General features: G+C 44.0%; 1 protein-coding gene across 5 annotated transcripts in view; it reads left to right on the plus strand.

The window, feature by feature from the left end:
* Positions 1-24,788, plus strand: part of NFASC (neurofascin) — a 175,435-nt gene that overhangs the window by 34,698 nt on the left and 115,949 nt on the right. For all 5 annotated transcript variants that reach the window (XM_045015423.1, XM_045015419.1, XM_045015421.1 and 2 more), the window contains exons 3-4: positions 4,331-4,402; positions 7,893-8,023. The gene's annotated coding sequence lies outside the window, so the exon portion shown is untranslated. The remainder of the gene's footprint in view (positions 1-4,330; positions 4,403-7,892; positions 8,024-24,788) is intronic.

Genomic DNA, 24,788 nt, shown 5'->3' on the forward strand with positions numbered 1-24,788 from the left:
TGCATATATGTTATAGTGAATGGCAAAAAAAGACACAATGTAGTTGGCAGGTCACCTTAGCAAAAGCTTTGGGACCCACTGGTTTAAATCACCCTCAGGACCGGGTTAGAGGTTTTTGTATGTGCATGGAAGGAGGGTTAGGGGCAGCACCTGGGCTGTAGCACAGGCTAGCTCTGCAGTCAAGATGCAACTGGCGACTCCTGTGATTCTCTGGCTCAGACATATGGATCTTCTGTAATGTTACCGCCTTGAGCCTATCCCAGTGCTTGTGCCAATGCATGCGCATGTTGGTGTTTTTTTGCTTGCTGCATTCTAAATATGACCGATAATTAAATTCTCTGTAGAAAAATGTCATTAGAATGTCCCAGACTGTGAATTCCTGCAGGGGAGTGAGAAACCACAGATCCTGCTTTGTTCTTTCAGCCCTTCGAGGACAAACAGAAGTATTTTCTTAGTGAGACTGTGGATTGTTTCTCTGAGCTTGTCACGGCAGCTGGTGTGACTTTCCTATTTCTGCTCCCTCCTCTTCCTTCCTCAGGGCAGGCTCCTGCTTGCTCCCTTGTACCCATAGGTGACCCCAGACCTTTTCCAATGTACGGCGTAGGGAATGAGATGTCTGCAGAGGACAGCCCCACAAGGTGCTTTGTGAGTGCCCATGTGCAACCGGGCTGAGGCAGGCAGGGCAGGAGGGGACCTGGGGCTCCAGCTGGTGTATATTTTACATGTTTGTAAAATAGGTGGATTCCACTCTCACTCCACCCTCCTTTCCATCATAGACCTTAAGTTACCGCTTTAGCAACCCTGAAATAGATCTGCTGCCATTCAGTGGCTTTGGGGGCAAAGAGGCTTCCTTTCACCTTCCCCGTTGTTGCAGAAGCCACCTCTGCTGACCCTGGCTACGGGTACTTGTTGATGGACAGGGGGATGGAAGAGTTAGCCCTCGGAATATTGCCCTCGCACTGCTCAGCTCTCCATTTGGGAAGAGGATACGCTCATTTATCAAATAGCACTTCCCCCTCCCTTTAAGGTATTACTGAGTCCCATTCCCTGGCCATTCTCTCTCTCTCTCTCTCTCTCTGAAGAAGGGAAGTAGGATGGAGGCAGTTAAATGGAGCGCACACAAGGCCACATAGCCTGCTTAAGCCCTTACAGACAAATTCAGAGGTCCCTGTTTGGTTTGTAACTGTGACCTGTCTCAGGCAATCTCCCTCAGGAGCAGGTCCTCAGTGCAGGTCTCAAATGGGTTATAAGCATTGGGCCTTGAGCTGAGCCGTCTGCAGATGGGGTAAATGTCTCCCACGTTGTTGTTGTTGTTTTTTTTCCCCTTCTTAGTACAACGTAGAAACCTGTCCCTGTGCTCCATACTTGGCTTTCTTAACTTCTTGTCTCAGCATGGTCAGTGACATGAGCTTATTTCCAACACAAAACCTCCTGCTGACCCTTTCCTCCTGGGTCTGGTGGGTTGCCTCGGACTATTGGTTCTTATTCAGCCTGGCTGTGGTTTCTGTCCCATGTTGCTGCACAGAAAGGTAAAAGCCCAAATCCTCTGGTGAGGGCCCAGGAACGGGAGTATGTGCTTTAAACCGAGTGCAGAGGGGCTGCTTCCTGTTCCAAGGGAAAGATGTTAAGGGATTTGGGTGTGTGAGAAGGAGGTGTTGGGTTTTCACCAACCTCTCCTTCATTGTTACCTGCCTGTTTCACAAATAAAATGCAGCTGGTGGCTCTTACTACACCCATTGTGCTTAATTCTGCTGTGATACACCAGCGTAATGGGACCAACTCAGCTGACTTCAGTGGAGTTACTCCAGACTCTCACCTATGCAGTGGGAATGACTCCATTGGCTCCAGTGGGGTTAACATGGATTCATACTAATGTAACTGCAAGAGCAGATTTGGCCTCTGGTTTCATTTGTGTTGCCGGAAATTTGACTCCTCCGGTACAAACATTGTTCTTGGATGACTAACCCAGATGACTGTGATTTCAAAATCGCAAATTGTGGATATAAAAGTTCCTGCATCCTTCTTTCCCCTCCAGCATTTTGTTACACAAGTGAGCTCAGCAGCTGGTGATTCTTAGCTGGTAATCATTCAATGGATATTACCTTTTTATTGTGTGCTTGAGTTGGGAAAGGGTGAGGCTTCTAATAGCTCACATTCAGACCCCAGCAGAAGGTATATCTGGATATCATCCATGAAGGAAGGTGAGACTAAAAGCAGGTTCTCTTTGAAGACAGTGGTACGTAATTGAGGCTTTACCACTGGAACTCTTTGCCAGAGGATGTTGTGAAGGCCAGGACTATAACAGGGTTCAAAAAAGAGCTAGATAAGTTCATGGAGGATAGGTCCATCAATGGCTATTAGCCAGGATGAGCAGGGATGGTGTCCCTAGCCTCTGTTTGCCAGACGCTGGGAATGGGTGACAGGGGATGGATCACTTGATGATTACCTGTTCTGCCCATTCCCTGTGGGGCACCTGGCATTGGCCACTGTCAGAAGACAGGATGCTGGGCTAGATGGACCATTGGTCTGACACAGTATGGCTGTTCTTACAGGTTAAGATCATGCTTTTAAATATGTCTGTAACAAAGGCTCCTCTGAGGTCTGTTGATGGTTTGTAGCTTAATGCCATTATGTGACTGGAATGAGTCTAGAGGTAACTTGTTTTCCTAGCCGTACAAACAGGGGAATGGTGATGCTGTCAAAAAGATGATTAAGTGATATGGTATCTGGAACTACCCCACTGAGCCATAACATCAGTCTCTCTCCCTGTGTGTTCCAGTTTTGGTCGTAAGGGCTTTGTGGAGGAACTATTTACACTCTTAACAACTTAGCGACAAGTCCTCTTGGCTTATTTCTTCCTGGACTTTAAAAAAGAAAATGTGGCATGTCGTGAGAGCTGAGGCTAAATGCAGTTCTGTGCGGCATGTATTGAAAGACCACCACCACCACCCAGGGCAGCGGGAGGAAGTTTGCTTCGTACAGTTGTGGTGTGACCACATCTGGAATATTGCACTCAGTTCTGTGCTTTGGTTTGCCAGAAGAACACTGACCAACTGGAAAGGAGTTGAGAGAAGAACAACAAAATTATCAGGGGACTGAATGGATTGATTTTGAGGGGAGGTTAAAGGAGCAAAATATGTGCATTTTGCCTAAACCGTAATTAAATTGATTGGGGATGAGGGAAGCATGAATTTATATAAATACTTGAAGGGTATTGCAGGAGATGGGATTGTTTAGCTTGGTACAAGGAGGAATGGGAAAGAGGGGAAATTTAGACTGAATGGGGAGGTGGGAAATCCTGGCAGTGAGAAGGATTAGGCTGTGAAGTAGCCTGCTATGGGAAGTACTGGACTCTGCATTGCTTGGGACTTTTACACCTCATCTGGACAAAATACTAATAAATGTACAGTAGGGAACAATCCTAAGAGAGAAGAAGTGCATTATCTAATTGACAAAACCTATCTGTTATATCTGTGATCCCATGATTTAGAGCCAGCCATAGAGGGAGGTGTGCATCACATCTTCTTAAGGTTGCTTTTTTGACGTGTATGTTCTACGCTCTGTGAAGCAAAGATGCTAATGTTAAATCTTTGTAAGGTTTGTCCATTTTACATGGTTTCTGTTTTGGGAGTCAAATTCTGCTCTCAGTTACTCCAGATTTGCATCCCCCATCTAACTCCATCCACTCTTTACTGTATCAAATGCTTGCTGTTTGAGAAACTAATTAAAAAAAAAGTATTCTCAGGAAAAACAATCCAATTGTGCAATTACATAAAAGCTGCCCCAAAATCTCAGATCCCAAGAGGGGAAATATTCCAGAGAAGACTCTTCAACTGACATGCTTAAAAAGCATTATTTTAACCCAAGGCAAAACATCAAATATTTATTCTGGACTTGCACTGATGAAACTGAGAGCAGAATTTGACCTTCTGAAAATTTGCCTTGATGTTTTGCAGTAATGTAGAAATAATGTGACTCGTTAAAATGTGATGGAGATCAAGAGGCTAAAGCCAAGATTTTCAGTTGTAACTAGTGATTTTTTTCAAGTGCCTCAGCTTTGTGATGCCTAACCAGAAACATCTTTTGAAGGGGTCCTGATTTCGGGGCGAGGGAGCGAGGTGGTCGGGGGTGCTCTGCACCCTCTGAAAATTGAGCCCCTTTAAGTTGTCTCAGTTTGGGCATCATAAATCACTAGTTGCTTTTAAAAATCGTGGCTTAAAAATTCTAGAGAACTCTTAGACAACTTATAAAAGGCAATGTACAGATTTTTTACAAACAGTTCATTCATTCTGATTTTTGTGTTTCCCTACTCCAACCCCATTTTCCATAGGCTGAATGATAGTTACCTGAAATCTTTAAGACAAGAGACAAGTATTTAAGAGACCAAGGATACAGTGTTAAGGTAAGACACAGCACCTTGCTTATTTCAATCATAACCAAGTTAGTTTGAATTGAACTTCGTATTGGTTAACAAGCTAGAGAAGCTAACCCTGGGCACAAGACTAACTGTGGCTATGGCTGTTGTCCAAACCAAACCCCCCAGTCCTAGTGTGACAGTCAGCACATCCCAGATTGAACCAGGGACTTCCAGAACTAATGCATGAGTGTCTACAGCTAAAGAGAGACAGTTTAGAGGGATTTGAACAACTATCCTCTGAGGATTGGCACAAACAGGAGGACCTGTAACACACACTCACCAATGGCTCACACTAGCGCTCTAAAAATAAATATGAATCCAGATCTGAATTTTACAGATGATCCCCCGGCGTTATATCAACAGCACAATGCAAACCTCAGATCTTGAACAGCCCTGATCCTGGAGGTGTTCTCGCTTTGCATTTGGATCTAAATTTAGTGACTTGAGCCTCTGTCCAATTAAAGACAATGAAAAATTTGGGGACTGAAGTAATGATTCCAAAGCTACTTTGATTGTCTGTGTGCCTTATTCCCCTCTCCTTCCTGGTTGGTGAAAACAGTACTGAAATAATTGCATTACCTTGGTGAAAAGCGTGTTTAGCTGCTTACTGAATTCAAGGACAGTCTATGATAACTTAATTAACTTATTCCATCGGCCAAAGAAAAAGCTCAGTAAATCAGTTTAATATTTACCCAGCTTGTTTCCTATCTTAATTAAGCGTGTCTGGATCTTTAACAGAATTGGAAACTCTGGTGCAGAGATCCAAATCTGGGATTGGTCAGCTTTGATGTGGGCAAATACCAAGAATAGATGCATCCTCCAGCTAACCTGACTTGAGCTTGTTGTGACTTGGGTGCTTCTACCCAGAGCTGCTGCTGTCCAGACACTAAAACAGGAGAGTCAGCAAGCGGCATGCACTCCATGTGTCAGTTTCAGTGTCTGGAAAGCAACATCACCTTCAGGCAGTGGCACAGCAGATCAGATCAGCTTCAGTTGTATCAGAATGCCCTTGGTTGAAATAAATAATCCATCTGGATTAGTCCTTCACTTCTTCGGAAAAAGGTTAATTTCTAGCCCTGCGTTTGAGCCCTACTTATGCTTTATGTGGCATGATTTAAAAAAAAAATGTTGACAATCAAATTAATGGTATGCTTTTATAGCAGATGTCAGATCCTTTCACCAAAGGACATGGTTGATTCGCCAATATTTTAAATTATAAATCACAATTGGATGCTTTTCTAAAATATATGCTCTCACTGAACCACAGAATATTAAGCATGATGTGGGAATCGCTGGGTAGACATTGGTGGCCTATGTTGTACAGAAAGTCAGACTCCATGATCAAAAATTATTCTTTATTGTGTGGAATCTGTGGATGAAATCTTGGCCCCATCTGGACTTTTGTTGATATCAGTGGGGTCAAGATTTCATCTTATGAGTCTCTGGTCTGATACTCGAGTCACAGCCTGTTTCTTGAATGAAGTGAGAGGATCTTCCCTTGTTGTGAGTGAATTACTTAAACAATCCTCCCAGCTCATACAAAATAAAGTATAATAATAGCAGAAAAAGATTATTAATAATCAAATGCCATCAAATCATCTTATATTACTTCAAACCTTAACTAAAAACCTCAGTACCCGTTTGCAGTAGGTGAAATAATTTGAGCTCTTTACACAGCTCTGAAATCCAGCTATCTCTGGGGTGGAATACAGTAATCCTTTAGCAGTGCACAGGAACAGGAGGTGCAGAAGTAAATATCCACTTGAAAGTGCAATTTGGGTTGACGCTGTAGCTTCCTGAGATTAAATCTGACTGGGACACAAAGGTTAACACTCCTTCTCCTAAAGACAGTGCCCTGGGATCTTTACTGATCACTAGTGGTCAGAACTTTGCAACTTCCGTGGAAGGTGTAAGTATAAAGAACAGTGGAACTCAATTAGTCACCAAGTAATGTCCTGGTTTATGAGTAGTCAGGGGAATTTTAACCCCTGGGCATTCACACACTGCAGCTCATGCAATTTTGCTTCATTAACCTTTTCCCTCTGAGCAGAGGGGAAACCTCACTCTGTGTCAGGGCCTGTATGTTTGTGACATGTTACATCTTGTCATAGGCTGCTGTGATACAGCCGACCAGATGCAATTTAACCTACGTGACATCACGTGCAGGAGAATGTGAACACTTCATGGGGCACACAGAGAAGAGCTGACTTTGGTGACAAACTCTCTCCTCATTTGCAGAGAAGCCATCATTATTGCCAGTATGAAAAAGCAGCGTGGCCTGTGGGCGACCCCGTCACGTGATTTGGGAAGTTTGGGAATTTAGGGCTTGTCTAGATGAACAGTTAGGCTACAGCAAGCTGGGGTATGAATCTACCCCACACTAGCCTGCCATGGTCTAACCGTCCGTGTGGACCCCGGTAATGTGCATTAACCCTTGGCTAGAACACTTTGAGCTAGTCCCATTTCAAAGAGGAACTACATCAAAGCACTCTAACAAACTGTTAACCTGCATCAGCGGGGACTACACTGGTGGTTTTCAACCAGTGGTACGCAGAGGTCTTCCAGGGGGTACATCAACTCATCCAGATATCTGCCTAGTTTTACAACATGCTTTTTATGTAGCCTAAGTGAAATCGGTACAAACTAAAATTTCATACAGACAATGACTTGTTTATACTGCTCTAGGTACTATACACTGAAATGTAAGTACAGTATGTATAGTCCAATTGATTTATTTTATGATTATATGGTGAAAATGAGAAAGTCAGCAATGTTTCAGTACTAGTGGCTGTGACACTTTTTTGTATTTTTATGTCTGATTTTGTAAGCAAGTCGTTTTTAAGTGAGGTGAAACTTGGGGTACACAAGACAAATCAGACTCCTGAAATGGTTACAGTGATGTGGAACGGTTGAGAGCCACTGATCTATCCGAACAGCTGGCTAGCGTGGGGTAGATTCACACCCCAGCTTGCTGCAGTCTCATTATTTTGTGTAGACAAGCCCTGAGTCTCAGTTGTAGCCTTGTTGGAGCTGGAGTCTTAGAGGATTGTGGACAGGGAACGTGCAGTGGCATTCTGGCTTGCTGGCTCCTATGAACACATGTTGTGTGGGATCCTGTCAGTCACATAGGCGTAAGGCTGGAGCCTAATGCCTCGTTGGAGTGATGATGACGTGGGCCTTCAGCAAGTCACCGAGAGCCAGATATTTGGAGGTGATGAGCACTTGCAGTTCCCATTGCTTTGAAAAGGAATTGTGAGCGATCACCACTAGAAAAGCAGGCTCAACATCTCTGCATTAGTTTGCCTGTCTTGGGGGTTCATGTAACGTCCATTGCCATAATATCCAGGCACTGTTTCGACATATATAGTATGGGGATGGTGATATCTGCTGTGTAGGAGCATCACAAGAATGGCAAATGCAGTGAGTAAAGAGAACTACAATTCTCCTCTAACTGTAACATCCTCTGTTCCATCAGGCTGGATTTGGGTGGAGTTTTCTGCATTGGTGGATACGATTTGACAGTACTTCGCCTTTCCCTAGCAACTTCCATCTGAGCATCTAATAGCACTTCCTGGATAGGAATGAATTAAGCATCACATAAGACAGGTATTATCCCCAATTTACAGATGGGGAAACTCAGGCAGAGAACGAGGATGTGACTCACCTCTGGTCACTTAGTGAGTCAGAGTTAGAACTCGGTCTGTGGTTCCCAGGACTATATTGTTGGTATACTAGAGCATGTTGCCTCTCTCTGGGCGTTGCTTCTATTGGCTTTGCCTGTGATTATCTGCTGTTTGCTGCAAATCCCACAGGGCTCCTTGTGCTCTCCTTGAGAGGGAAAGTCTATACAGGGTGGTGAAGTGAACCAGCGTGCGAGTCCAGAAGGAGAAAGCCAGCTTTTCCAAAGCACTCGCTGTGTGAATTGTGTAACAACGGCTGTTCATAGCAATTGCAGTGTGTGATTAGCAATCTGCTAATCACCAGATGACAGATGCTGCTACCTCTGAGGTGGGGCGAACCTGGGGAGTGTGCACACAAACATTAACAGCTTTTAGGTGGAGGTGATGGGTTTTGAATCCCGCTGTTTGCTCCTCATTATGGGGGAGTTTCCCTTCTATATAGTGCTGATGAAAGGTGCCAGATTGCCAGGCCTGGAGACCAAAGACCTCTGTCCATCCACAGAGCATGGGCAGCAGCAGAGTAAATTATCTGCATGCTGTCCTGCCTATATGCCTCAAATGTCTTTAAATGGTCCAAGAAGGGAACTCTGTCTCCATGATCTCATCAGTCCTTTGCATCTCTGCTGAGACTGCAACAGTGCAGGGTTGTGGAGGAGCAATTAATGCCAGTTGTGCACGCGATCTTTATGGTGTGGGCTGTCATCTAATGTATTAAAAGCAGCAAAGAGTCCTGTGGCACCTAACAGACGTCTTGGAGCATGAGCTTTCATGGGTGAATACCCACTTCGTCGGATGCATGTTCACCCACGAAAGCTCATGCTCCCATACGTCTGTTAGTCTATAAGGTGCCACAGGACTCTTTGCTGCTTTTACAGATCCAGACTAACAGGGCTACCCCTCTGATATCTAATCTATTGTAAATTGGACTAAGAGCCACCAAACTCATTTCACGCAAAGGCCACTGGAAAGTAACAACTTTCAGTCACTATCAAACCAGGGCTGGCTTAGAAATGATGACCTGAAGGTCAGAGGTTCCATAGCCTCTCACCAATCCGCAGAACCATCTACTCCTCTGTTTTGCTTTTCATAAAAGCTCGATGTACCTCGTGTGATAACAGGGCCAGAACGTGGCCCATCAGTGGCGTGTATTCCATCCGCTCTCTGCATGTGCTATGCTGCCCTTTAAGCTCATCTCTCCTCAAACTCCCTTTGCAGTAGTCATTTAAAGTTACTCCTCGTTCTCCTTAAACAAGATTATAATAATAAACCAGATTACAATGCAGAGCGTGCCCCCTATAAGTAACAATATCAATAGGCTTGGCAGAATTTAATTTTTGTTTTTATTTTGACAGTTATCAATGTTTATTTTAAGCGTGTTTTTATTTTTATCTATTTAAATTTTCACACTTGTGCAAAATTATGGGGTTTCAGCATTTTTTTCCTATTTTATTTATTTACATTTTCACCATTGTGGGAAATCATGGGGGTCAGACAATGAGGAGGTCAAGCAATAATTTATATAAAGACAGACTTGCCAGTCAAAAAGTTAAAGCTTTATAACTATTAAAACACAAATTGTCAACATCACATGTCAAAATAGACAAAATAAATATCCTTAAATCAAACTCTAATAAGTTCTCAAGCAGCTTTTTTACTTTCTTTGCCTATAAATTTTGATGATTATCAATGGAAATATTTTTTGTTGGTTTGTGTGTGTTATTGGTAAATGCTGATTTCATTGTACAATCTCATCCTTCTAAGCCTAACTATAAAGAAAAGCCCTAGACATCCCCGAATTGTCAAGAGACCATCTTGGTTGATTTCATTTGAAATGAAGGTTGAGTGCCCCAATCCATCTGCCTTAAATGCAACGTTTATTGTCATTGAAAGGAAACCAGCATAAACCATATTCTGTGACACACTTAATGGAACAAAAAGGAACTTCCATGAATGATCTTTCTCCCCACTTTCCAATCCCAATGATGTAAGGAGGAGATGTCAGTCAAGCATATATAGGGAGAGGCATTGTCCACCGAGGGTGGGAAATGGAGTTTGGTTTGCTCATTAGTAGAGCTGTTTCAACAAGGTGCCCCTGCTGCTACAGGAAATTGCTCTAAAAATCTGCTGATCAGCTGTCAAATTGAGAATTCCCAGCAGCTACTGTGCTTTCATAACTATGAAGCATTGGGTTTTTCTTGTTAGCATCATTCAGTCAATGAAGTCCAAATCATCTCTCCACGGAATGTTTTCAGGTGTTAAGTCAAATTCTGCTGTTGGTAACAGAGCTATAAAGCTAGAGTAATTCCTTCTGTTGATGATCTTATGGTTAAGACACTGGACTGCTACTCGGGAACTACACTGAGATCACCTATTTCTGCCACATTGCTTGTGTGGCCAGTGGCAAGTCACTTAAATTCGCTGTGCTGGGGTTCCCTGCGACAGACTGATAATATCCTGAATGAGCTTTATTGAATTAAGTTTAGCATCTTTGGAGTTGATTGTATTACAAATACAAATCTTTAGAGGCTATTGTGAGGTTGCATGGAACTTCTTTAGCAGGAAGTAGGGTGACCAGATGTCCCGATTTTATAGGGACAGTCCCGATTTTTGGGTCTTTTTCTTATATAGGCTCCTATTACCCCTCACCCTCTGTCCTGATTTTTCACATTTGCTGTCTGGTCACCCTAGCAGGAAGACAAGATAAATGCTATCTCTGGAAGGCATTAGAAAATTCAGTGGTCTTTTTGAAACAATATATCTGAAGTGGATTTCCTTGGAAGTATCTTGAGGTGAGGGGAATGCAAATTCTTCCCCTCTGCAGCCAACCTTTTGAAGATATCAAGATACAAGAGGGATAGCTCAGTGAGAGGGGAGGGATAGCTCAGTGGTTTGAGCAGTGGCCCACTAAACTTAGGGTTGTGAGTTCAGCCCTTGAGGGGCCCACTTAGGGATCTGGGGCAAAATCAGTACCTGTTCCTGCTAGTGAAGGCAGGGGACTGGACTCAACTCAATGACCTTTCGGGGGTCCCTTCTAGTTCTGTGAGATAGGTATATCTCCATATGTTGTTGTTTATTATTTGTACACCCTGGGAGGAGAGACCCATTGTATACTAAACACCTGCTTCTGGGAATTCCAGATTCAAGACCCCTGATCTGTATAAAAGGGTAGACTAAACTTGCCATGTGTGTGCTTGTTCTGAGCTGAAGCTGTGATGAATTTGTAACCACAAGGAAACCCTTAGGGTGGGATATTGAAAGACTGCTCCTGCCAGAGCCCATGTTAGAGTTGGGGTGAACTCTGGTAAGCTTATTAGAATTTGTGTAGGTTCTGTTGTTTTCAGTGTGTGTTTTCTGTAGTGCTTTTTACCTTAAGAATGAAGTAGGCTTGTTTAGAAAGAGCTGTGGGATAACGTATATATGTAGCCCTCATTCAGGTCAGTCTCTGAAGTGAAGCAAGCAGGTCTGTTGAGGCAGACTGTCTTTGCTGGGAAATGCACAGTGAAGGCAGGGAACTGATCAGCCTGGGAATATCCGGGTAAGAAGTGGGAGAGGTGAAATGCAATGGCTGGGGGAAGTCAAGAGTGGGTGGTGTTGTTGAACCACTCAGAGAAAATACAGGTGCAGGTGTCCTGAACTGTGATATTCCTCCTTTGTGAAAGAGAAATAGCAGTACACTCCATCTCAGGGTATGGCTACACTGGCGAGTTGCAGCGCTGGAAAGCCTCCACCAGCGCTGCAATTAGTAAGTGGCCACACCTGCAGGGCACTTCCAGCGCTGCAACTCCCTGGCTGCAGCGCTGGCTGTACACCTCACTCAGCATGGGGAATAAGGATTCCAGCGCTGGTGCTGCAGCGCTGGTCATCAAGTGTGGCCACACACCAGCGCTGTGATTGGCCTCCAGGGTATAAGGATGTATCCCAGAATGCTTTTATAAATTACTCTCTTTGTTTTGTTATGCAGCCTCTCTTTGTTTTGTTATGAACGAGCTCCAATCGGAGCTCCGTTGCTTATCTAAAAAACAAACAGAGCTCCTGTTTGCTGTGATCATCTGTACCTGGCTGTAAACAATCAAATGAGAGGCAGGCAGGGCGGGAGTGAAACAGTGGGGAGTCGTGTTGGCTGCAGGCTGTTTGCAATTAAGAGTTAAGACTAAGGGGTCGGAAACATGTTCTGATTTTTCAATGCAGGAAGCTAAACACACAGTGTTGGCTCCAAAAATCCCCTCTCTCTTTCCCCCCGCTCCCTGTCACACTAGACCCCACTCCACCCCCCTCTTTTGAAAAGCACGTTGTGGCCACTTGAACGCTGGGATAGCTGCCCATAATGCATCACTCCCAACAGCGCTGCAAATACTGCAAATGTGGCCACACACCAGCGCTGGTAGCTGTGAGTGTGGCCACACACCAGCGCTGGCCCTGCACAGCTGGATGACCAGCGCTGCAAACTACCAGCGCTGCAAACCGTAAGTGTAGCCATACCCTCAGAGGGGTGGTATGAGGGTAAATCCATTAATGTTTGTGAGGTGCTCAGATGTGACAAGGGTGAATAAGTACCTAAACAAAGAGACCAGAAGTGGAGTTGCCCCATGCTATAATTGTGACTCAGAGATAACTATCAGACTTGTATAACAAGGCTGATAAATTCCAAAGCGGTGAACTACAACCATTGCCTTGAATATCAGCAAGTCAGATTATTCAGTTCCTCCTGCCTTTTTTTAAATAGTAATGGTAGTAGTAGTAGTAATCATAATCCGAAACTGTGTGCATTTGTGTGCAACTCTCACAGTTGCAAACCTCGGTTATAACTTTAGTCAATCAGCTGATTCATATTGACTTCAAACATCTTGCCCTATATCACATGCTCTGGGTCCTGGCTGCTGTTACATACCAGTTAATTTGCTGGGTGATTTAAGGGACCTACTACTATTTCTAGTGGTAGCCTCACACTTGGTATCAAAGACTTTTTATACATACAGCTCGCAGGGCATGAGCTACTTGTAATCCCCCCAGTGGATATGCATGCATGCCGCAGGGATGCTACAAAGGGTGAGATAGAGAGAGGATGCAATGTACTGTGAAATAACATAGAGAAGTGATGTGAGGAACCAATGGCCCTGAGAAACAGCTTCTGTTTCTCTGGGCAGGTTGGAAACTGAGTGGGAGGGGTTATTGATTTTAATACAAAATACATTGATCTAACTTGGGTTTTCTATAAGGCCTAAAACTGTGGTGTCTAAGCTGCCTGCTTTATATATCAAGAGGACGGTTTGGAAGTGAATAGGGGCTGGTCTACACTGGGGGGGTGGGAATCGATCTAAGATACGCAACTTCAGCTACGTGAATAGCGTAGCTGAAGTTGAAGTATCTTAGATCGATTTACCTCTCGTCCTCACGGCGCGGGATCGACGTCCGCGGCTCCCCCTGTCGACTCCGCTACCACCGTTTGTGTTGGTGGAGTTCCGGAGTCGACGGGAGGGCTTTCGGGGATCGCTTTATCGCGTTTAGATGTTGGTTTGTGAAAAGCATGAACTTGTGAGCAGATATCCAGAGAGTTCAAATGGGCTGAGACCAGTCAAATCTTAGCTGCTTTAAATGGCACTTCTCTTCTGCTGAGGTGTTTGTTTGTGTTAGTCCTCTGATTCTAAAAGCATTTCTCTGATGACGGGAGCTAGCATTTTTTCTGATTGCAGGCATTCACCCTTTGAAATGCACTGAGATCATGATGCGCACTTCTTTAGTGACAGAGCCCTTATTTGCTACGTTTGCGCGCCGCCTCCTTTTTTGCTCAACAAACGGGAGGGGGAGCGGAAGCAAAACAGAGAATAAATTAAGATGGCTGAGTTGATGTGTGGCCTGTGAGTGGAACATGCCAGGAGGCCCAGAGTAGCCCCAGATTTGACATCATGGCTTGGACTTAGGGAGGCAGGGATCGCAGTCAACACTGTGTGCTACTTGATCATTGCAACAGAACAAACTGATTTTATAAAACAAAGCCCCACTCAGATTTAAGCTATTCTGAAACTACTGCTCATACCTAGTACATGTTACTATGTTTCGTGATTGGGTCTCACATGGTGTAAATCAGCATAGCTCCATTACCTCCAGTGGAGTTATGTGGATTTATACCAGCTGAGATTTGGCCCAATAATAAGAGTCGCAGTGTTATTAACAAGACAATGCCTGCCGAATAATTATTGGTATTGTCTTTATCCTAGGGCACATTTCAAACTAGTTGTGCCATTGCAACCACAAGGTAAAAGGACAGGAAATTTTATAGAGGGACAAGGGGGACAGAGTATGGAATGGGAGAAGATTTTTTTTTTCTCTTGCTAGCAGACGGGAGGACTGTTAGAATTGGGTTACAATCAAAACTCCAAATATCAGCCTTTATATTGCCAAGCATTTTGACATGCTCCGTATAAGAGGCCTGATTCCTGCAATGTGCTGAGCACCCTCAGCTCTTGTTAACTTTGCTGGGGGGATGAAAATGCTCAACACCTCCATGCTGCCTGTGGAAAAAAGAATTGCCTCAGAGGAGGACGGGAAGCCATTAGACAAGAATGACCATAGCGGCCAAAGCGAAGGCTAGAGAGTTGGAATGGAAACTGGTAGCCCCCAGCTCGGGTCTTGACATCTTCTGTGACCTTGGACAAGTCATGAAACCGGTCAGTGCCTCGGTTTCCCCATTTTATTAAATTATCATGGTACCGCTGGCAATTGCCATTTTAATTCCATGCCCTTAGGGAAGAGTCCTGTAGAATGTATTAAAAATGACCTTTCCATAGAGCTCTCTAGAAGGGTTATCATTCTCTATGCTGTTTTTTTAAGCCTATAAAGAAGATGTAATTTTCTGTTCTAGGGTATATTTTTACAGTTCTGTTATAGGTATATTCCATATCCTAGTCTCCTGATGGTACTTAACCATAAGGCTTGCGCCATATTCCAAATATAGGAAGAAACTGTGGTATCTAGCATACCACTGCATGGAAACTGTTGCCTTTTTAATGGTGACCACTGCACCTATCTCAAGGGTGGTTTGTACGGCTCTATTAGCCGATGTTCCTAGAACCCTGTAATCTTCTCAGGCAGGAAGGAAGGGGTGGAGTGTCACCCATTGGTAAAGCTTCTGTAACTCTGAGGGACAAGGCAAGCTGGGAGTCCCTCGATGGCAGATCCCAGCTGCGATGGTCCAGAAAGCTAAACGCATCATCGTCTGCCTCATGTCCAAACAAATCCCATCATCCTTCTGAAATGGTAGTGGGAATGGATATGGAGCTAATGGATGGAGTCGCTGGTGAATGGAGATTAAACATTTTAGAATAGCATGAACTCTGACACCCCCCCCCCCCCAAAAAAAACCAAACTGTGTTTCCTTGACCCCTTAATCTGTGTGGATTCTCTGATTGACAGCTGCAGCATATGGGCTCCTGTAGGAGGCTTCTCACACCGGCAGAACAATGAAACAGATGGACAGCCTTACAGGAGGGTTGAACAATAGCTGTCAGTGGGGGAGATAGGGCTGCTGTATACCGAGGTTCACCACTCCAGCCATTGATTACAGCTCCACAGCATTGCAGATGGACTGCACCAAGCTGCTTCAGGCCCTTTCGCTGAGACTAACCCAGTGGGGGAGACAGGACACGAAGGAGGGGAGGGGAGACAATGAGGGAAGAAGTGCTGAGGTATGAAATTTTAATGAGGAGTTAATTGCCAATTTCTCTCAGCAGGCCAGTGTGCTGGTACAGCATCTGGGTGCAAAACTATAGGGTGTTGAAATCCCTATAACTCCAATATGATTGGGATGGACAGTATTTTTTTTTATCCCATGTAATTTTTGTCTTGTAGACTTTTTTCCTAACTTTACTCTAGCTTGTGGTTCCCAGCGAGTGCCCTAATCTCTATGCCATTCTCTGTCAGGTCCAATTTGCTCAGCTTGGACACTAAGGGTCCCACAACAGCTCTTCCTAAAAGTGAGGATTATCCCCAGTGCCACTGGCCAAAAATTGCACCCTGCACTGTTTGTGCTGTGTGCCAGTTGCTGGCTGCTTTCCACCCTAGCATGTGTGGTACGTAGCACATTGGATCCCACCTGATTGAGGCTTCTAGCTGCTATAGCAATATAAATAGTTGTTAATACTGGATATAATCTGCAAAATGCTTTGGGATTAAAGGTGCCCTACAGATATGAGCCTAAACTGTAACCTTTGGGTTCAAATCTGAACCTTCCAAAACTTGGGTGGGTTTGGAGCCGGCTGTTCGGTTTGACCCATTGTAGTGATCAGGCCCAGCCATAGAGGTTGGATCCAAACATCTTGAGAAATTTCTTTTTTGGGAAAGGTTGTTTGGGTTCTCTGGTTTGGGGCTCATCCCGCTTTATAAGACGTGGGGAATAGGATTGTGAGGCGTGCTAGATCTTCCAAAGCTTTAAACTATGAAATAGGCTTCCCGTTGCAAACCTGTCTCTCCCTGCCCAGCGGGGCAGGTGGGTGGGTAGGTGAGTAGGAAAAAGTGTTAGAGTTGCTAAAGGGATTTTGTGATGAAAAGAGAAATTACCTGGCTTTGTCTGGGTTTGTTTGTGACAATCACTGTGTTCTGAAGAACAATTGTGAAAGCTGAACACAACGTCAGAAACAAGTACAAAGGGCTCCTCTCTCCTTTCTGAATACAGAGGGCTGAAAATGCTGCCCTTCCTAAGGGTTTCAGATAGCTGCTGTCTGGAGGAAGGGGGGTACTCTCAGCTCCAATGAGACCTACGGGATAAAAGTTTCAAAAGATCCTACCCTTCCCCCTTCCTCCATATCTGCTATGTACTGTGCAACCAGGGGCAGCTCTAGGGATTTTGCTGCCCCAAACACGGCAGGCAGGCTGCCTCCGGTGGGTTGTCTGCGGGAGGTCCTCTGAAGCCGTGGGACCAGCGGACCCTCCGCAGGCACGACTGCGGGAGGTCCACCGAAGCCGTGGGACCAGCGGACCCTCCGCTCTGCCTGCTGCCTTCGCAGCACCGGCAGAGCGCCCCCCCGCAGCTTGCCACCCCAAGCACGCGCTTGGCGTGCTGGGGCCTGGAGCTGCCCCTGTGTGCAACAAATGTTTTAAGTGGCTTCTTAAAAATGCTTGTAGGGATTTACACGTTCAAAAATAATTGGGGTGTGTGTTTGTATTACATATTGTGTGTGGGGGGGTGTATGTAGTATAGCTATTAAAGAAAACAGAGTGTGTGTCTGTGTACGTATATAATATAATGAAGGATCTTATTTTGCTATCTTAAGCCTCAAGTCTGCAAATTGTTCCAGGGAGGCAGTGCTCACATGGAACAGCTCACAGGATTGGGGCCCTAACAGTCATCTTACATGCAAGTGATGGCTTTTAACGCAAGTGACAACAGGTTCTGTTATTGCCAAACAAAAGGAGAGGGCAGATTTACAGCCCTGAAGTCAGCAACCCGGAAACCCAGCTAGCATATTACTTGGGGGGAGTGAGAGGGAATGGGAATAAAGCAGGAGAGGAAGAGAGACCCCAGAAAGTGATCTTTTTCTCTCTAGTTTCCATTAGGGAATTACTTTTTTTTTTTTTAAACCATCAATGTACTGTGCATAAAACTTAATGTTTTTCCTCATTTTAAAAGTGATGCCAAAGCACAGTTCTGTAATTGTCACTTTTAATTATGTGAATGGAGCCCATAAAATGATACAGTAAGTGTCTTCTTGGGAACATTAGTAGCAGGAGTTTTTCTAATTGCTATGAAGAATGTCGTGGTGGATCTGATGAGTTGATTTAAAAACAGTTCTCCACCGTGGGGTATTTTATTTATTTAACTTTATCACGGGATGATTTTTTTTCCTTATTTTCAATTGTTGCTTTTTTGTTTGTTTTTTCTGTTCCAAATCGAGGGCCCAGTCCTGCAAAGAGCTGTGCACCCTTTGCAGCCAATGACTCCATTGAGAGTTCAGGATCAGTATTTTGCTCAGGCTACAAGGAAGGAATATGTTTTAATTAGAACTCACTAAGGCCTGATTTCTGTAAAGCACTTAAGCACATGCTTAACTTGACGTGAGTGGGCCCATTTTTTTTTCAATGGAACTGCTCAGGTGCTTAAAGCTAAGTACCTGCTTAAGTGCTTTGAGACTCAATCCTGTTCTCATTGAAGCCAGTGGTAAAACTCCTTTCGAGTTCATTGGGGCTGGAACAAGCCCTTGCTAAATAGGGAGGAGGATTACTTATGACCTGGGCTTTGCTGAATCTGGACGAAAGGCCATATTCCAAAAAGAGATGGGCCTGAATTAAACCCCTAAGATCCAGGATGTTCTAATCCCGAGACTGGTTGGAACCAAATCTGAATCTAGACTTTACTGCTTGGACCCAGTGCTGATTCTCACTCATGTTTGCAGCATGGGGAGACATTTTCACATGCAATGCACCTTTTGTTGTTGCTCAGCCACTGACTGTGTGTGCCTGCTTCAAATGGGTAACAGGGCTGCCCAGAGGATTCAGGGGGCCTGGGGCAAAGCAATTTTGGGGGTCCCTTCCATAAAAAAAAGTTGCAATACTATAGAATACTGTATTCTTGTGGGGGGCCCTGCAGGGTCTGGGGCAAATTGCTCCACTTGCCCCCGCTCTGGGCGGCCCTGATGGGTAATGTCTGACGTGAGGGGAGGGCACGAGCAGCCTGGCTGGAGAAGTAATGACCTATTTGAGTAGCATGTGGTTCATGTTCTATTAATGATCAGAGCAAGTCCTAAGCCTCTCTCTCTTCTGGCCCTTCAGCTCTTTCTGCTGCCTTAGCTAGCCAGTGATAGTTAAACATTCCCCTCCCATCTCTCTTGTCTCTGCATGAATAGAAGCTAGCTAGGAAACTTGCTCACACAGAGCAGATGGAAGTCTCAGGTTGCACGGGGTGGGGGAGCGAAGCAGGATGGGAGCAGATGCACCAAGAAAGGGATGCAAGGTTTTCTAACTCAGCCGCCCAAAGACAGAGGAAAGAATAGATTCCTGTCATCTTGAGGCAGGCTGACCAAGGGTAGAATGTACAAACAGCAGGTCTTTTTCTTCACGTACACATGTATTTAATACAGAATCGAAGGCTCTAATCTTCTACAGTTATCCTTTTAGTTTTCCCAGGCTGGGTGAGTGGACTGCTGCCTCTGAAATTAAATAGTGTCCTTGAATAACCTGTCTGAGGAAAAAAACGAGGAGTACTTGTGGCACGGCTCATTTTATTTTGCTGATACAGACTAACACAGCTACCACTCTGAAATCTGTCTGAGAAAGTGAAGGGCAGGAACCTGCAGTCTAATACCTAGAACTGTAATTCACTTAGGAAGATCACGTGTGGTGAAAGTGCTGCAGTTACGCAGCTCGGGGTGGGGGTGGGGGGCGAGGGGATTAAAGCTTGATTTTTTTTTCATTACTTTGTTACACTGAGACAGTTTAAAAGTTGCCTAGACTTATTTCTCCTTCGCTACTAACTTGAGTTGCTTGCAGACATTCTGCTCAGTTTTGATCGTTGGTGTATAAATATTGTCTTTACCAAAGAAGATGAAACTTGAGAGCTTGTGAAACCGTTAGGAAAAGGTGCACACTCCGAAATGAATTATAACAGTAAATGGGTTTGAAGTGTTGTTTCTGTGTCATCTAATTAACCGAGACAGGTGTTTTACTAATAAAGAACTTTTACCCAGTCTTGAGACTGTGAGCTCCCCTAGGCAAAGACCGTCTTTGCCTACAGCGCATTTTCAACTTAGTGCTATCACCTAGACGCCCACCAGGTGTAGCTCCATTGTGCTAGGTGCTGTACAACCATATAGCAAATGACAATTGCTGCCTAGAGGCACTTACATTGTTAGCACTTATCCAATAGCAAATACTAAGCAAGGGGATCTTTCCTCTTTGCATATACATATGAAGAGATGAATAGACTGCTAAAATAATGGGTTAAACCTAAAGAGGTTGCACCTGCAACTCTCACTAACCTTGGGTCAATACGTCAGGGAATTATGTTTATTTCCTTGTGGAGCCAAGTGAATCGTATTTGTCAGATAGTGTATTTGATGAACATTGTGCTGGTTTTTGGACTGTTCTGTTCATTTGTCCAGCTCATTTTCCTTACAGTAACTGACTTTTTAAAACCAACTTATTTTACCCACTTACGTTATAAAAAAAAAGTACTAATTATGGCTATTTTTGTACATTGTAATCCACTGGTACACAGCTTTCGTTACTATAATGTCTGCTACTTGCATGAAGTTTACTTTTAGACAGTATTTTGTGTACAACAGTACTTGAATCACGTGGGCATGTGAAATGTATTAATTTCGGACTTAAATATAACTGTGTTCCTGGTTGTAGTGGTATACATGGACGAGTACTTTCCCGCATTAAATATTTCCCAGAAAAAGAATAACGTCTTATATTTTTAGCTTGGGAAAATGAACGTTCCCTGCTTGCAAATGCAATTTCCGCATGCTAAATGCACTGAGTAACTGCACCTCTACCTGATCTGCACTTACAGGCAGTTGATTAGAGGAGCCATTTTTTATATTTGTACCCACAACAGAACTGTGCAAAAAAAGTATGCAAATAACACACTTTCAAATGCAAAGCCACCCTCCTGGAAACACTTTTTTAATAAACCACATATGCCAATGTTTAAGGTATTCAATCCCTGCACTGGATACAGTGCAAGGTTACACTGAAGTCAGCCAAGTTCTGGTCCTTACAATGATACTGATTGTGAAACAAGGTGGGTGAGGAAATATCTTTTATTGGACCAACTTCTGTTGGTGAGAGATGCAAGCTTTTGAGCTTACACAGTGCTCCTCTTCGGCTTATTGTGTCACTGGGGGAGTCATTTGACCTCTCGTTGCGTCAGTATCCCTATCTATGTAATAGGTTAATATATACCTCACCTGGATATTCTGAGAATTCTTTAATGTTTGAAAACACTTAAAAATGATCAGATAATATATAAGTACAAGCTATCGTTTGGAAGAGGGAAGATTTACTTGGACTAGAAGAAAGCACACGTGGATGCACAAAATCACTCCTCTGCCTTTTACAATAGGGTGGAATACCTACCATGCAATGTTAGGATCCACTCACTGTCAGTTTACTTTGTGATACAAAATATACTGTGGTTGATAGGAAATCTTCTCCTTTATCCCATGTATCCTGCCCAGCAGATTTGTCATGACTGCTGCACAAGATTAAAAAGTGTGGCTAATTTTGCTATGGGAAATGTTATTTCTGCTTTAAACCCTGTTGTCCGTCTACCCGTCACATGACCCTCAGCTATAATGTGCACCTGCCTCCGTAGAATGGTAATCGTTGTCATTGTTTGTATTCTCCTGGAGCAGGAACATAGTCGCCCTATCTTGTGTGTCACAGCTATCTCCATGTGTCCATCTACTTTAATCTTTTACCACCTCCTTTTCCTGGGCAAACATTGTTAGGTTTTCAATAGAGATGGGCTCAAGCTGCAAGGTGTAGATAGGCATGCAGATTTCAGAGGGTCTAAAGTAGACATGTGTGAATCTGAGTCTATGGATAGGGGCCATTTCTGGTTTTAAACAGAACCTAGGAAGATTTCTTTTTAAATGATTTTAAAAAGTTGCTGTCAAATTTTTTACATATTTTACAAATTGCACCTTTATCCAAAACCTTTTCAGTTTTGATAACTGAAGTTAATAAATGTTTACTCTAATTTTCTCAATGTATGTCCCTTAATCACTCCGGCGTTTCTCTCAGATCAGAGAATGTGCATAATACTTCTGTTCCAATCAGTTTCTCTGTCGAGCTCTCATTCACTAGTGCCATGCTGCAATATCTGAATTGCTGGAAAACTGTTATTTGTTTTGGAATTACCTTTTTCCCTAAATTAATGGAAAAATTCCTGTGGGGCTTGGGCTTCCTAGAGATTTATTCTGACATAATTTAAACTTGAAGCCAGACTTGATTGAAATGCCTCGTTAATGAATATTTTTAATTAAATCACTTTTTTTGTTTTTCAAAGAAGTAGTTATAGGAAAGTTGTGAGTAAGCAGCTAGACACACACAATATACCTAAGTTTATACAGGTAAGTAAAGGATGCAAAAAGGAATTAACACAAAGATGGTCCCTGTGCATTATGATATTTGGTACATATTTTTTACTAATGATTTTTTGTATGTGTTGTGGGCAGGAGGAAATGTACCCTGTTTGTAATGACCTCTTTTTAATCATGCATACTTGAATTCCCATTTAGGTGTGTTGCATGATGGTAATAAACAATATGCAGCCTTAATGCTAGGATGCATCTTTGGTGGGAGGCATAAAACATCATCATAATGAAATGCCCATCCACTGCGTTTTCCTGTGTTATCACCTGGCCTGCACTTTCCTTCCGTACTTTTACTTGGCCGACTGTACCCACTGTTTGCAATTGCCTTTCCCCTCTTTCTCTAATGGTGATCCGGAGGTGGCTGCTGCTTTGGGTGATAAAAGGGCTGCATGCTTCTATTGCAGCGAAGGATGAGAAGTTCATGCGAAACTGGCACAAATATACATGGATAAATAGGCCCTTTAAGTAGAAGGAGGATTCAAATGGGGGGGGGGGGGGAAGGGAGGGGGAGCAGAGCAAGAGAGAAAGGTGGCGGTGGTGGTAGAACGTCACCCTGTTGTGGCGTGGCATGACATGGAATGTAACCTGGGAAATCCAAGCATGATTGGGGGGATTAATCAATCTACATGAGCTGTTGCCATATCTGAAGTCAAATGCTGGAGCTTTGCAAATAAAACAGTGATGATCTGTGTGTGTACTGGTGTAATGATACAGATGATGCTGGAGTCAGGGCTATGCTTCAGTAGGTTAGATTCCTGTTTTAATGGAATCAAAATCTTGCAAGAGCAGCTGATGTCATCAGATTTCTGCTGTCTTAAGCCAAGATCTCACAAACAGCAGATGGGATGTTTGGCCCAGTCTAATCTGGAAACAGAGCTACAGAGTCTTGCTGCCTGGACCATGTGCTGGCTTCTAAGATTTGGCCTAGGGGCTTAAAACTTGAGAGGGTGTTAGGCCACCCTACAGCGGCAATGAGAGGAATTCCCATCCCAGGTCTGCCTCCTGCAATGGGGGACAATTGCTGAATTTTATGGGGCCTGGTTTTGCAGATGTAGCTTGGGTGGTGTCATGACCAGGATACCAGCCGACATGGCCAGCCCTGGGAAAGAAAGACGAATAGATTTAAGGTTTGTGGACTTGCCCAGCTTTTTTGATGGGAGCCAAAACCTTTTAGTTTCACAGTGCAGTAATGCTTCATAGTGATGTATGGTGCAATGTTGTGACCTAAAGGTTTAGTGTCATGACATGGCATTAAACTGTGATATGACGGGTGTATATTTTTGGTCCAGTAATGGTTAAAAAGTTCTAGGATGGAACTGAATGCAAGGAGGAGGAAGAGCTCATACTCCCTTGCCTTAAGAGTAGTGATTTACATGCCAGAGCCCCATTCTCAATTCATTTCCAGCACAGCGATGTAATCGGGATGTTTCAAAAGTCTCTTGTTTAAAGTTTCAACCCATAGATTCCTTGAGTCACTCATTGAGGTGTATTCGAAACATTGGAGAGTCACATGGCCAGTAGCATCTCCATGCCTGCGGGTGTGTGCTTGCGTGCGCGTGTATGCCTGAATGCAACTCCATTCCTTTGCTTTAGTGACATTCTCTCCACGCTTTCTGTCCCAGTGAGAGGAAAGGTTGTGACAATGTGGGCTGTGTTCTGCTCTGACACATAGCCGTGGGCATGCAGCAGCACTGTGTGTCCTGAACAACTCACCCACACGCACAAGCACGGCAGCAGAGGTTTCGAGATGCACGGTGAGTCATGCCCACGTACCTCGGCAAACAATGGGGCTCTCAGGGACCGTGGCTTTCATGCAGGTTTTGTGAATGTGGGGATAATTTTGATAGTGTTTGCTTGTTTGCTGAGTGTTCCTGGAAGCGTTTGATGAATAGCTCTAGCAATGCTGTGCCGCCTCGTTCCGCGCAGTTCTCCACATGCCTCTCAATCCAGACGTGCAGTAACTTTTGCTGTACTTCAGTGCTCTGATAACACACTGTCATCCTTACTCCGAAACACCCCCTGGCTCCTCTCTCTTCCCCCCCCCCACCCCCATCGACATAATTCTACCCCTGCATCTCAGTCCAGAACTGTCTCATAATTTGCTGGCTTCTGTGTACCATGGAAGTCCTGCACTGGTGCCATTTCTGACCCTGTCCCACAATGACTCTTTATTTCTAGCTAGTGCTAGATCAGAAAATCCTGAGACTGAGTTGAAAAAGATCAAAAATAAACAACAAAACAAAATAAAAACCTTTAACGATCTATAATCTGATTGGTGGAGTTGAGACACAGAGGGGACTTACTGGTGCAATCAGAGAACAGGGTTGCAATGCTCATAATGGAATCAGAACACTGGCCAGCGGGACGCAAAATTGCCAGCCCCAAATGTTCCAAAACCATAAATCCAGCTCCCCAAAATCACGAGCCTGGTTTAAAAATCATGAGATCTAAATAACAACTTGAGGAGGGTGTTTTTGCCTTCTGATTTCTGAGTCTGTAGCGTTCATATTTCTCAAGCTTTGCTTTTCAAGCACAAAAACTAGCAATTCTTTTTACTTTTTAAATGTAAGCAGAGATTCTCATCATCACAGGACTCCC

The sequence above is a fragment of the Mauremys mutica genome, chromosome 4 (genome assembly GCF_020497125.1).
Source record: "Mauremys mutica isolate MM-2020 ecotype Southern chromosome 4, ASM2049712v1, whole genome shotgun sequence".
Lineage (NCBI taxonomy): Eukaryota > Metazoa > Chordata > Testudines > Geoemydidae > Mauremys > Mauremys mutica.